General features: G+C 44.6%; 1 long non-coding RNA gene across 1 annotated transcript in view; it reads left to right on the plus strand.

Annotated features, from left to right (window-relative positions):
- The window catches only part of LOC113219719, a 64,578-nt gene extending 54,372 nt beyond the window's left edge, over positions 1-10,206 (plus strand). Inside the window, exon 3 of the long non-coding RNA XR_003306686.1 lies at positions 10,111-10,206. This is a non-coding gene — a long non-coding RNA (uncharacterized LOC113219719). The remainder of the gene's footprint in view (positions 1-10,110) is intronic.
- Positions 10,207-13,674: the final 3,468 nt, after the last annotated feature.

Raw genomic sequence — 13,674 nt, forward strand, 5'->3', positions numbered from 1 at the left:
TGGCACAATCATAGCTTACTGCAGCCTCAAACTCCGGGGTTCAAGTGATCCTCTCACTTTAGCCCCCCAAGTAGCTGGGACTGCAGGTGTGTGTCACCATGCCCACCTAAGTTTTTTATTTTATATTTTTTGTAGAGACAGTCTTGCTATGTTGCCCAGTTTGGTCTTGAACTCATGGCCTCAAGCAGTCCTCCTGCCTTGGCCTCCCAAAGTGCTGGGATTACAAGCATGAGCCACTTTGCTCAGCCAAGCCTCATTTTTAATGGAAGACCACTTGCAAGGCCCAATTTCTCTGCCTTCCAAACAGAAGTCATCCTGGGTCTCAGTTTAATCTCTTGTTTTGACTCATCCTGAGTCACTCACTGCTTGCTTCCCACTCCTAGTTCTTGAGAAAGCACCTGGTTTGCAATGGCTTCCTTCAGTGCAAAGTATACTCCAAAGTTACTATTCCATGTGAAAAGGCTATGGGTTCTATGGGGCAAAGGCCTCTTTAAACTGCAACTGTTATTAACATTGTGATTACCCCCACACATGCCTGATATGGGAGAACTGTTTGTACTTCTTGAACACAGGTAGCTGCTGGTGAGGGGCCTTGAGGGCCAGTTCCTCTAATACCTGAGTCAGACATACTTCAGGTTTTGGATTTCCACACCTCCAAGAATAACAGACTCTTCACACTTAAAAGGGTTAAGAGCATTCAGCCAATCCCCTCATTCTGCAGTGAGGAAACTGAGACCCAAGGAGTAAGAGTGACTTGTCCACGTGTATGCCCTGGTCTCAGAGTTCCTAATCCAAAGCTCTGCCATCTCTGAAAACATTGTTCATCACACCTGTAATCCTAGCACTTTGGGAGACTGAGCTGGGCAGATCACTTAAGCCCAGGAGTTTGAGACCAGCCTGGGCAACATAGTGAGACTTCATCTCTATTTTATCAAAAATAAAAGTAAAAGAAAACATTGTTAAAAAAAAAAAAAAACTCCTACAATTTCTTCTAAATCTTAACCTACATCTACCCTATGACTCAGCCTTTCCACCCCTAAGTATTTACTCAGGAAAAATGAAAACATATATCCACAAAAGACTTGTACACGAATGTTCATAGCAGTTTCATTCCAAGTAGTGAGAAACTAGATACAACCCAAATGTTCATTAGCAGGTAACTGGACAAACAAAATGTAGTGTATCAACTCAATGGAATACTACTTATCAATTAAAAAACAGAACAAGCTACTGATGCATACAGTGTGGACGAATCTCATAGATACTGAATTGAGAAAATAAGTCAAACATAAATGAGTACACACTGTATTATTCCATTTATATGCAGCTCTATAACAGGCAAAACTAATTAGTCTATGGTGGTAGAAAGCAAAGTAGTCGTCGGAGGCAGGAGAGGGATGATTGGCTGCAAAGGGGTATGAGAGAACTTTCTAGGGTTCTGTCAATGTTCTACATCTTGATTGAGATGGTGGTTATGTGGGTATATTTGTCAAAACTCACTAAACTGGGTGTGGTGGCTCGTGCCTGTAATCCCAGCACTTTGGGACGTTGACGCAGGCGGATCACCTGAGCTCAGGAGTTCAAGACCAGCCTGGACAACATGGAGAAACCCCATCTCTACAAAAAAGTAGCCAGGTGTGGTGGTGTACGCCTCTCGTCCCAGCTATTTGGGAGGCTGAGGTGGGAGAATCGATTGAGCCCGGGAGGCCAAGGCTGCAGTGAGCCAAGATCATGCCACTGCACTCCAACCTGGGTGACAGAGGGAGACCCTGTCTCAAACAACAATGACGACGATGACGACAAAACCTACAAAACTACATATTGAGGAAAACATTCTTGTATATTGATAACTGCCTTATTTTTTTTCCAGTGGCCACTATTATTCCATGGCATGGCATGTATGTGTAATAATTGATTGTGACATTTATCTACATATGGGCATTCAGATTGTCTCCAGGTATTTCGTTTTGTTTTTTGAGACAGAATCTTCCTCTGTTGCCCAGGCTGGAGTGCAGTGGCATGACCAAGGCTCACTGCAGCCTGGACCTCCTGGGCTCAAATGATCCTCCCACCTCTGCCTCCCCAGTAGCTGAGACTACAGGCACATGCCACCAGGCCCAGCTAATTTTTAAATTTTTGGTAGAGATGAGTCTATGTTGCCCATGTCAATGTTGCCCAGGCTGGTCTCAAACTCCTCGGCTCAAGCGATCCTCTCACTTGGCCTCCCCAGTTGTTCTTTGAGAAGAATGACAACTCTGTTGGTGAAAATACATATGAACAAAATTGCAGTGAACTGAACTAAACCAAACTGAAACATGGACAGTACTAGGTTGGCAAATATTTAAAATAATTCTTTAAAAATCACACAAAAAGATGGTTGTCACTAATCATTAGAGAAATGTGAATCATAACCACTATTTGATCCCTTCTTACACCCACTAGGATGGCCATTTAAAAAAAAGCACAGAAAACAACAAGTGTTATTGGGCATGTGGGAAAATTAGAACTCTTGTATGCTGCTGGTGAGATTGTAAAATGGTGCAACCACTCTGGAAAACAGTATGGCAGTTCCTTGAAAAATTAAAAATAGAACTACTATAGTATCCAGCAATTCTACTTCTGGGTATATATACTCAAAAGAATTGAAAGCAAGAACTCAAACAGATATTTGTATACCCATGTTCATGACAGCATTATTCACAATAGCTAAGAGGTGGAAATAATCCAAATGTCCATTGACAGGTGAACGGCTAAACAAATGTGGTATATACATACAATGGAATATTAGCCTTCCAGGAAGGAAAGGAAGGAAATTCAAATATATACTACAATATGGGTGAACCTCAAGGATATTAGGCCCAGTGATATAAGCCAGACACAAAAAGACAAGTTTTTTTTTTTTTTTTTGAGATGGAGTCTCACTCTGTTGTCCAGGCTGGAGTGCAGTGGCATGGTCTTGGCTCACTTCAACCTCCGCTTCCCGTATTCAAGTGATTCTTCTGCTTCAGCCTCCCGAGTAGCTGGGATTACAGGCACCCACCACCACACCCAGCTAATTTTTTGTATTTTTGGTGGAGATGAGGTTTCAATATGTTGGCCAGGCTCAAACTCCTGACCTTGTGATCTGCCCACCTCAGCCTCCCAAAGCGCTGGGATTACAGGCATGAGCCACTGCACCCAGCCTAAAAAAAAAAAAGACAAATTTGTATGATTCCACTTATATAAGATACCTAGAACAGACAAATTCATTGAGACAGAAAGTCAAATAGTAGTTACCAGGGACTGAGGGGAGGGGAGAACAGACAGTTATTGCTTAATGGGTACAGAGTCTCAATTTGGAATGATGGAAAAGTTCTGTAGATAGATACTAGATACTGATGATTGCACAACGATGTGAATGGACTTAATACAACTGAATTTTAAAATGGTTAGAATAGTAAATTTTATCTTATATATATTCTACCACAATAAAAAAAAATTCCATCAAAATGAGTGTCATCTGGGACAGTCACCCCACAGGGCAGTTTGATGACATATGTCAGTCTTAAAAATAGTCAAGCCCTTTGATTAACATTCTGTACTAGGAATTTCTCATAAGAAAATGGACGAGTGTGGACCAGGCACGGTGGCTCACTCCTGTAATCCCAGCACTTTGGGAGGCCGAGGCGGGCAGATCACGAGGTCAGGAGATCAAGACCATCCTGGCTAACATAGTGAAACCCCGTCTCTACTAAAAATGCAAAAAATTAGCCAGACGTGGTGGCGGGCGCCTGTAGTCCCAGCTACTTGGGAGGCTGAGGCAGGAGAATGGCGTGAACCCAGGAGGTGGAGCTTGCAGTGAGCCAAGATTGCACCACTGCACTCCAGCCTGGGCGACTGAGCAAGACTCCGTCTCAAAAAAAAAAAAAAAAAAGAAAATAGATGAGTGTTAGAGGGACATTCATCTCAGCAATATCTACAATAATACCTCTAGCTGCCCTAAATGTCCCAAAATACAGAATTTATTAAGAAAATATAAATATATCAATATGCTAGAATAATTTGTGGTCATTTAAAAATACATTGTAGATCTACAAAATTCAGTGCACAGTGCAATTCAATTTTGCAAATATGTGATGCTTATTTATAAATATATAATTATTAATGTGTGTAATATATAGCTATATTATATTTTATATATTTGTTTGTTTGTTTGTTTGTTGAGACGGAGTCTTGCTCTGTTGCCCAGGCTGGAGTAGAATGGTGTGATCTCAGCTCACTGCAACCTCTGCCTCCCAGGTTCAAGCTATTCTTATGTCTCAGCCTCCCAAGTAGCTGGGATTACAGGCATCCACAACTGCGCCTGGCTAATTTTTGTATTTTTAATAGAGATGGGGGTTTGCAATGTTGGTCAGGTTGGTCTCGAACTCCGGACCTCAGGTGATCCACTTGCCTTGGCCTCCCAAAGTGCTGGGATTACAGGTGTGAGACACTGCGCCTGGCCTTTTATTTTATATATTTTAAAATCTGAAAGAACATATATTCCAAACGTTAACAGTGACAATTTCTAAAATATGGTCTTAAGTATAAGACGTTCAGCCAGGCATGGTGGCTCACACCTGTAATCCTAGCACTTCGGGAGGCCAAGGCAGGAGAATTGTTTGAGGCTAGCTGTTCAAGACCAGCCTGGTCAACATAGCAAGACCCCATAAAATTTTTTAAAAGAATAAAACTTTTTAATTTTTGGCTTATCTATATTGCCTTCTTGGGTTTTTTTCCAAATAAAAATAATGTACTTCAGGCATAATTAGAAAAAAAAAAAGTGAATTTGGGCAAAACTCACATCTAACCTTTCTTTATAATGCTGGATGTCAAAGAGGCTATCTGTGAAACAAAAGATGACTCTACTGGCAAGTTTTGCTTTGGTTTGTTTTTTTCTTTTTATTTATTTTTTCCATTCAACTAGAGGGTAACTTGACATTTTGGCTTACCAGTTCAAGGTTGCAATTTTTATAATGCATTATAAGAGATGTACACCTCCATAGTACAGGTGTAGGTGGGAGATGACAGTAGCAGGTGATTTGGTATTCTGAGTTTACACGTCGTTTAGCAGTATCTTCTGTTTTTTTTTTTTAAGAGAGAGATGGGGTCTCCCTCTGTCACCCAGGCTGGAGTGCAGTGGCAGGATAGTAGCTCACTGCAGCTGCGAGCTCGCCTGTAATCCTAGCTACTTGGGGATTGCTCAAGCAATCCTCCCATCTCAGCCTCCTGAGTAACTGGGATTACAGGTGTGTACACCGCTCCCAGCATTATCTTTGAAGAACCAAGAAAGGCTTTACAGAGGAAGCAACAGTAAAATGCCCATTTAATATATAAAGCCTTTCTGACATGACAGAATGAATTGCATGGGCAAAGGCAGGGGAACCTGAATGGTCCAGTTTGGATGGATATTTACTCTATCTCTTCATACAATTCAACAAACAGTTATTGGACATTTAAGTGCCACACATGCTCCTCTAGGCACTAGAGGTACAGCAGTGAAGAAAACAGTCCCTATTCTGATTCTAATTGTGAAAGATAGGTTTTAAAAAGCAAGCAAACGGCTGGGCGTGGTGGCTTATGCCTGTAATCCCAGCACTTTGGGAGGCCGAGGTGGGTGGATCATGAGGTCAGGAGATTGAGACCATCCTGGCGAACACGGTGAAACCCCGTCTCTACTGAAAATACAAAAAATTAGCCGGGAGTGGTGGCAGGCGACTTTAGTCCCAGCTGCTTGGGAGGCTGAGGGAGAAGAAGGGCGTGAACCCAGGAGGCGGAGCTTGCAGTGAACCGAGATTGCGCCACTGCACTCCAGCCTGGGCGACAGAACGAGACTCCGTCTCAAAAAAAAAAAAAAAAAAAGCAATCAAATAAGACCATGATATGTCTGGCAATAATAAGTGTTAGGAAGGAAAATAAAGCAGAATAAGGAGATAAAGAGGGCCAGGAAGAAGAAAGGTGACCAAGGAGGGTCTTTCCTGATGGTGTCAAAGGAAAGAGAAATTAGCTGAGCCACGTGGATTTCTGGGAGAAAGGCCTCCTAGATAAAACAGCAGGTACAAAGGTCCCTGACGGGGAAGCATGAAGGGAATGAGAATGAAGGTTGGAGAGACAGACCTAGGACTGTGTGATTAAAGTCCTTAGATGCCAATTAATCTAGCCACAGGAATTCTTCCAGGAATAGAAAGGCAAGAACACTGGCCTAGGAATCAAGATTTCTGGAATTAAGTCCTGAGTCTGCTACTAACTTGCTTTGTGTCCTTGGACGAGTCACTTCAAGTCCCTGGGACCCAGTTTCCCCATGCATCAGGTGCCAGCAATCATCTTTACTTATCTATCTTCAAGTGAGGCTCAAAGGAAGGTGGAAGATGTGGAAGAGTTTAGAATGTGTGCCGTTCTCTTCAAGGGGGAAGGAGTATGACTGTTACGTCCATAGAGGGGCTGGGAGAACAAGGGGCCCTCACTGTGTGGAAGGAAGCACTCTAGAAGTAAGGTATTAAACAAGAGAGTTGGCTACCCTAATATTGGGAAAAAAGAGGTATCTTAGGTACCCTGAAAATCACTTTGGAGTCCCCTCCCAAGGTCAGGCAGAAACCAGGCAGAATGAGAGGGATTGTCTTTGGAAACCTCCTTCCAAAAAAATGCCTACATGACCTGAAGGTGGCTTGAAGCTCTCTCAATTTGACACTTTGTGAGTGTGTGTGTGTGTGTGTGTGTGTGAAGGGACAGGCAGAGCCAGGACAAGTCCAACGTGGTGAGGGAAGGAAAGAAAGTATACAGGACAGTGGAGCAGGTCCAGGGAAGAGGGTGAAGTTCAGGACTTTGCACCAAACCTTCTCTCCCTGAGACCAAAGCAATGGTTCTCTGAGAGACCATTGTTAGAAGAAGAATAAAAGAGCTATCATGAATCAATTCCTTGCTAGCATTTATAGAACATTGCAGGAAGTGCTTTGCAAGCATTATCTCCTTTAATCTTCACAATACCCCTATGACATAGGTGCTATCATCCTCAGTTTGTTGATAAGGAAACTGAGATTTAGAGAGATTAAGTAACTTGCCCAAGATTGCACAGCTAATGAAGGACATAACTAGATTTTGAACCCATTGCTCATAAATGCACATTAAAAATATGTGTTGAGCAGGTGTGGTGGCTCATGCCTATAATCCCAGCACTTTGGGAGGCTGAGGTGGGTGGATCACTTGAGGTTAGGAGGTTGAAGCAGTAGTGAGCAGTGTTCACACTCCAGCCTGGGCTACAAAGTGAGACATATATATATACATATATATGTATATGTGTATTTTTTTACATATATACATATATTTGTTTACATATGTTTATATATTTACATATTTTTTTGAGACAGGGTGTCACTCTGTATTTATACATACATATACACACATATGTGTATATATATGCCCAGAGAGGTTGTCCTCAGGGAAAGAAAGAATAAAGAAACATCTTTTTTTTTTTTTTTTTTTTTGAGACAGAGTCTCGCTCTGTCGCCCAGGCTGGAGTGCAGTGGCCGGATCTCAGCTCACTGCAAGCTCCGCCTCCCGGGTTTACGCCGTTCTCCTGCCTCAGCCTCCTGAGTAGCTGGGACTACAGGCGCCCGCCACCTCGCCCGACTAGTTTTTTGTTTTTTTAGTAGAGATGGGGTTTCACCATGTTAGCCGGGATGGTCTCGATCTCCTGACCTCGTGATCCGCCCGTCTCGGCCTCCCAAAGTGCTGGGATTACAGGCTTGAGCCACCGTGCCCGGCCAAGAATAAAGAAACATCTGAGAAGGAATTCAAAAACTCTAGCTTCCAGTCCTTGTTTCACCTCACACACTGTGTCACCCTAACAAGTCCCTTCCCCTCTCTGCTTCTCAGCAACCTGCCTTCACCATCTTCCTAATTTCTCAGCCCATTGGCCTTTAAACTTTCTGGGGTTCCTGCATCATGCTACTGGGGCCTCTTGCCACATCTCCGGCTGTGTCAGACTCAGGTTCTGGATGGAACCTGAAGCCTTGATGGCCTGTGGGTGGAGGAACTGAGAGAAGACTCCGGGGAATTCTCTAGATTTCTGACACTTTAGATCTTTCCCTGGGACCCTTTGCAAGTCCCATAACTTGAGCCTTATCGACCAGTGGGTTGGTACTTTGAGAAGTCAAGAAACCACACACTCCCCTCTCTGGAGGTACACAATTTAGGCAATAACCTAAGTCATGCCAACATACCTCTGCTGCAAAAAATGCTTAAGGGAGCAGAGCAGCTAACACGGTTATTGCAGTTTCCTGACTATCCATATATAACAGTATACATGGACACTCAGTTACCTCACTGAGTTAGAGAGGAGAGGAGCCCAGAGAGGAGCTCACTGAGAGGAGCCCAGAATCAGCTCACCACCCCAAGGAAACCCGCTGGTCTGCACCTCCAAAATCTGCTTGCCTCAGTCACAACTCGGTCAGCATCTTTTGAAGACCAGGAAATTAGAGAGTACTTTGAACATAACCCCTGGAAAAGCCACTAGACATGGCATAACTCATCCCCTAACTTTCACAAGTGGGACAGGGAGGCCCAGGGAGGCCCAGGAGGCTATGTCACTCAGCTGAAATCAGAACTCAGGCCTTCTGACCCCATGCTGTTTCTTTGATTCTTGCCCGCATTTCACCCCTTAGCCAATTTCTGGACCCCATGGAGTCTTCCTTTGGAACGCTTCTCCTAGTGTTTTTCTCGTCACTAAGCCCAACAGCACCTCAGGCCAGGCCACATCATCCCTCCCTGGATTATTGCAACAGTCTCTTCTGGTCTCCCTCCTCCAAGTCTCCCCTTCCTTCACTCATCCTGCATAATGAGCCATGTCACTCTGACCCAAATTTGTCAGGGGCTCCCCACCTCCACTGAAGAAAACCCAAAGGCGCCAGCCTGACATTCAAGGTCCTCTACCACCTGGTGCCAACCTGCTTCTGGCTTCCCATCCCCCTATCTCCTCTCCTCACACATCCTTAGTCCAACCCAGCTGGACTGGTTGCTGTTCCCAGCATCTCCCTTCTGCATTTCATCAGTGCTGTTTCTTCCAGTGAGTTCGCAGGACTACCTTGCTTAGTGCTTCATCTGCCACCTTTACCTGTCCGAATTCTACCATCCTACTTGGCTGGGTTCAAATGGACTCTCACCCCATGAAACCTCCTCATACTCCACTCCCAATGGAAGAAATTGCTCCCTTCTCTGGACCTCAAACCACTATTATGACCGTATTATGGGTGGATCTACATTAGGCCTTAGTATTTATGTACCTGTTTCCTCATTTAGCAGGATGCATTAGTAAAATACATAAACAACTGATCTGTATGCTTCCCATAAGCCCAGTATGGTGCCTTTTGCTCAGTGATTCATTCCTTCTTTCAGCAACAATTTCTTGAACAGAGGCTGGATGTGTTGGCTCACACCCGTAATCTCCGAGTTTTGGGAGGCCACAGCAGCAGAATTGCCTGAGGACAGGAGTTTAAGACCAGTCTGAGCAAGATAGCAAGACCCCATATCTCTAAAAACTTTAAAAAATTAGCCCTACATGGTGCACACTTGCAGTTTCAGCTACTTGGGTGGCTGAGGCAGGAGGATCACTTGAGCCCAGCAATTCAAGACTACAGTGAGCTATGATCATGCCACTGCACTCTAGCCTGCACAGCAGACAGCAGAGCAAGACCCTGTCTCTAAAAAATAAAAATAATAATTATTAAAGAGAGTTTTAGAGTCCAATAAACCTAAGTATGAGTCTAAGCTCTATCACTTGCTAGTAGTATAACCTTGAACAAATTAACCATTGTAAAACAGGGGTCACAATTATCTATTTCACAAATGTAATGACTAATGAGATAACATAGGCATTGTGCTAAGCATACACCATATGTTATATCATTAGTATGTAATGGTATTAATAGTATTAACTACTAATATTGGCTTATTAATTGGATAATATAATTATCTCATTAGCATGTAATAGTATTAATAGTATTAACTATTACATATTGGCTTATTAATTGGATTATTATGTTATCCAATATTACTATTAAATAATCATACTCCTACTATGTGCCTGGAATTGTGCAGGCGCAACCTGGAAGAGCCAGAGAGAAGAACTACACAAGACAAGGAGCACAGAGGCAAGTTGGAGCACCATTGCACCCTGAAAACAGCTGGTGCTTGGTAAGTTATTTGCCAAATGAGAGGGAACCTGTGGTGGAAAGCAGAACCCCGGGAGTCTCTGCAACTGTCCTGACCTGTGACCTTGAGTAAGACTCATCTCTTTCCTGGGCTCAGTGTCCTCAGATGATCCACTCATCTGCCCCAGTTCCATAATTCCAAGATATGGGAAGTAACACCGGGCCTTTGGATGATATTCCTTCATTCCTCCAACTCAGGCAGGAGCATGTTTTCACCTGCTCAATTCAGGAGTTTGGCCCACAGAGGCTGGTACCACCCACTGAAGAGGTCACACCTGTCTCTGAAGTAAGAAACACTAATCACTCTACAAGGTCCTACCTTGTCATCCAGGCTGGAGTACAGTGGTGCCATCATAACTCACTGTAGTTTCTAACTCCTGGGCTCAAGCGATCTTTCTGTCTCAGCCCCCAAAGTGCTGGGATTACAAGTGTGAGCCACTGTGCCTGCCTGGTTTTTGTGTTCCTGGAATCCCAGCCTCACTGGCAGGTTTACTGAAGGGTGGTCAGCTGGCAGTGTGGGGTATGAGGCTCACAGGTGTGTGCCATGGTGAGGTCCTCAGCAGTACCTGCAGGCCTCTGGGCCACCTTCTGTCAGGAGCTCCTTCTCTGCCTCATCTTACATTGCAGAGGGAGCTGAGGTCCATGGGGTAACAGTCACACTGAGGAATGGTTCTCAGGGAGCCGACTTCTGCAGGTCCTGAGTGACATCTCACCTTCCCACTCCTCCTGCTCTCATCCTGGGTTCTGAGTTTTCAGAAAAGCAAGGTGTTTGGCAGACAATGATGCCTACGTTACACTGCTGACTTTTGCCTGCATTTTTTATAATTAATGACTCATTGAAATACCTCAGACTTTCATACAGCTGGGTCCAAGTGTCAAACTGGAGGTGAAGTGGGAGAAGGGCTAGAGGGATATGCTGGCTTTGGAGTAGCCTCAGAATCAGGACTAAGGCTTCACTTCTCCTTGCTGTATCCCCTCCTTTTCCTCCTCTCTGCACTAGTGGTATAGGCTTTGGTACAGGGAGTTGAGCGCCAGCTTGGCCATTTGCCAGCCAAGGGATCTAGGACCCAAGTAACTTAACCCTTTTGTGAGTCTCAGTGCTCTTGTCTGTAAAATGGGGATAGTAATAGGGTCATTGTGAAGACTGAAGCTGTACCACTTGTCACAAGACATAGTTCATATATTCTTTTTTGTGTCTGTCTCCTGCTCTGTGAGGTCAGGGCCCCAGCTCAGGACTCCATCTTTGAGTCTAGATAAGGTGACAATAATAAGAAAGATAAAAGTGAATCATTTTGTTGAGCATTAAATATGTGCTTGGCAGTGTGCTGAAACATTTTCCACATGCTGTCTCATTTATCTTAAATGTTATTATCTCCATTTTGCAAATGAGGTCTCCAGAAGTTACATAATGTATTGTGAGGTTACCTAGATAATGAGAGGGTGAGCCAGAATTGCAGCCAAGTGTGCCCAACTGTGAAGCCCCTGCTGAGTCTGTTGGGTGATAAGTGTTCAGGGAGAAGCTTGCTGCTCTACCAGCGATGGTCATGTTCCCACTTTGTGCTTTTAGAAATGGTGGTGAGCAATAGGAAATGACATCCCTGGGGCTGGCAGATATAGTAGGGGATGAGACAGGATGAAGTAAGATTGACATGCACCTATCCAGTGCTTATTGTCCCCAGTGAAACAGGCAATAAATGGAGGCCCAGAGAGCTTCAGGAGCCTGGTTAGAGTCAGAATTGGCACCAGGATCCTTCTTAAGAGACCAGCTGGTCAAGTTCTGCCAAATTTGACAGGTGCAGAGACAGTTTTCAGAGTGATCTGCCTAAGGCCAGAGGAACTGGCTCTTGAACCCAGGCCTCCGACTTCCAGCCAACACATTCTTCCTGCTGCCCCAGATTGAGAACAGTGTTGAGGCAGTTCCCTGTGAAGGACTCTGGGGAAGGTAGGCTGGGTGTCTTGCAGCTTCTCACCCCATGGCTCCTCTCTGAAGCCAGTCTGGGATTTGAGATCTAGGGGAAAGAACTATAGGAAAGATCTAGAGGATAAGGCAGTTCCAGTAACCTGGATTCTGGTTCCAATCCAAAGCTGACATGCATGGCAGGCACTAAGCAAGCCTCTATCAGATCAAATTTGATCCCCACTGTAGAGGTGATACTCAGAGAACACAGAGGACTTGCCTAAGGTCACTCAGCATGTCAGGGACTGAGCTGGGGCTCAGATCCTCCAGAGGTTAACCTCTTATTGACTTCAGCTTTAGAGGAAGGGTCAGGAGCACTTTGTCTCTTTCAGCTTTCCATCTTCCTTCTTCACTGCCCCCATGCCTAGACATCAGCTTCCAAGGGTAGCCTGAGACCAGCTCAGTAGTTTCCTTTACTGGCCCCTCTCTTTACCTGGTAACCTTTTGGCTGTTACCCCTGGACCTGGATTCACCCCCTCCAGCAGCTCCTTCCCCTACTTCAAAGCATCTCCATTTCTGCTTTCTCCAGCAAATCCTTCCCCATTCAGACTTCTGACTAATAGCCTTGAGCTGTCCACTCAAGGATATCAGGTCCTAATCCCTGGCACCTGTAAATGCTACTGTGTTTTGAAAAAGAATCTTTGCAAATGTGGTAAAACTAAGACTTTTTTTTTTTTTCAGATGGAGTCTCATTCTGTTGCCCAGGCTGGAGTGCAATGGTGTGATTTTGGCTGACTGCAACCTCTGCCTTCTGGGTTCAAGCGATTCTCCTGCCTCAGCTTATAAAGTAGCTGGGATTACAGGCGCCTGCCACCATGCCCAGCTAATTTTTATATTTTTAGTAGAGATGGGGTTTCCCCATGCTGGCCAGGCCGGTCTCAAACTCCCAACCTCAGGCTATCCGCCTGCCTTGGCTGGCCTCCCAAAATGCTGGGATTACAAGCGTGAGCCACCATGCCCGGCCTAAACTAAGAATCTTGAGATGAGGAGAGATCATCCTGGATTATCTAGGTGGGCCCTAAATGCCATCAAAACTGGCTTTATGAAGGAGAGGCAGAGGGAGACAGACAGACACAGAGAAGACGGTGATGTGAAGACAGAGGCACATTGTGACTCCACTCATAGGAGGTACCTGGAGTGGTCAAATTCAGAGAGACAGAAAGTAGAACAGTTGTTTCCAGGGGTTGGGAGGAGGGGAAATGGGAAGTAAGCGTTTAATGGGTACGGAGTTTCAGTTGGGGAAGTTCTGGAGATGGATGATGGTGGTGGTTGCTCAACATTGTGAGTGTACTTAATGCTACTGAACTGTACACTTAAAAATGGTTATTATGGTAACCTTTATGTTATGTTTATCCACCCACCCCCACAGAGGCAAAGATTGGAGTGATATGGTACAAGCCAAGGAATGTTGGCAGCCACTAGAAGTTGGCAAGGAAGGACTGTGTCCTAGAATCTCAGTAGTGTCACTAGAAGCTGGCAAGGAAGGACTGTCCC

The sequence above is a fragment of the Piliocolobus tephrosceles genome, chromosome 19, assembly GCF_002776525.5.
Source record: "Piliocolobus tephrosceles isolate RC106 chromosome 19, ASM277652v3, whole genome shotgun sequence".
In the NCBI taxonomy this organism is placed as follows: Eukaryota; Metazoa; Chordata; class Mammalia; order Primates; family Cercopithecidae; genus Piliocolobus; species Piliocolobus tephrosceles.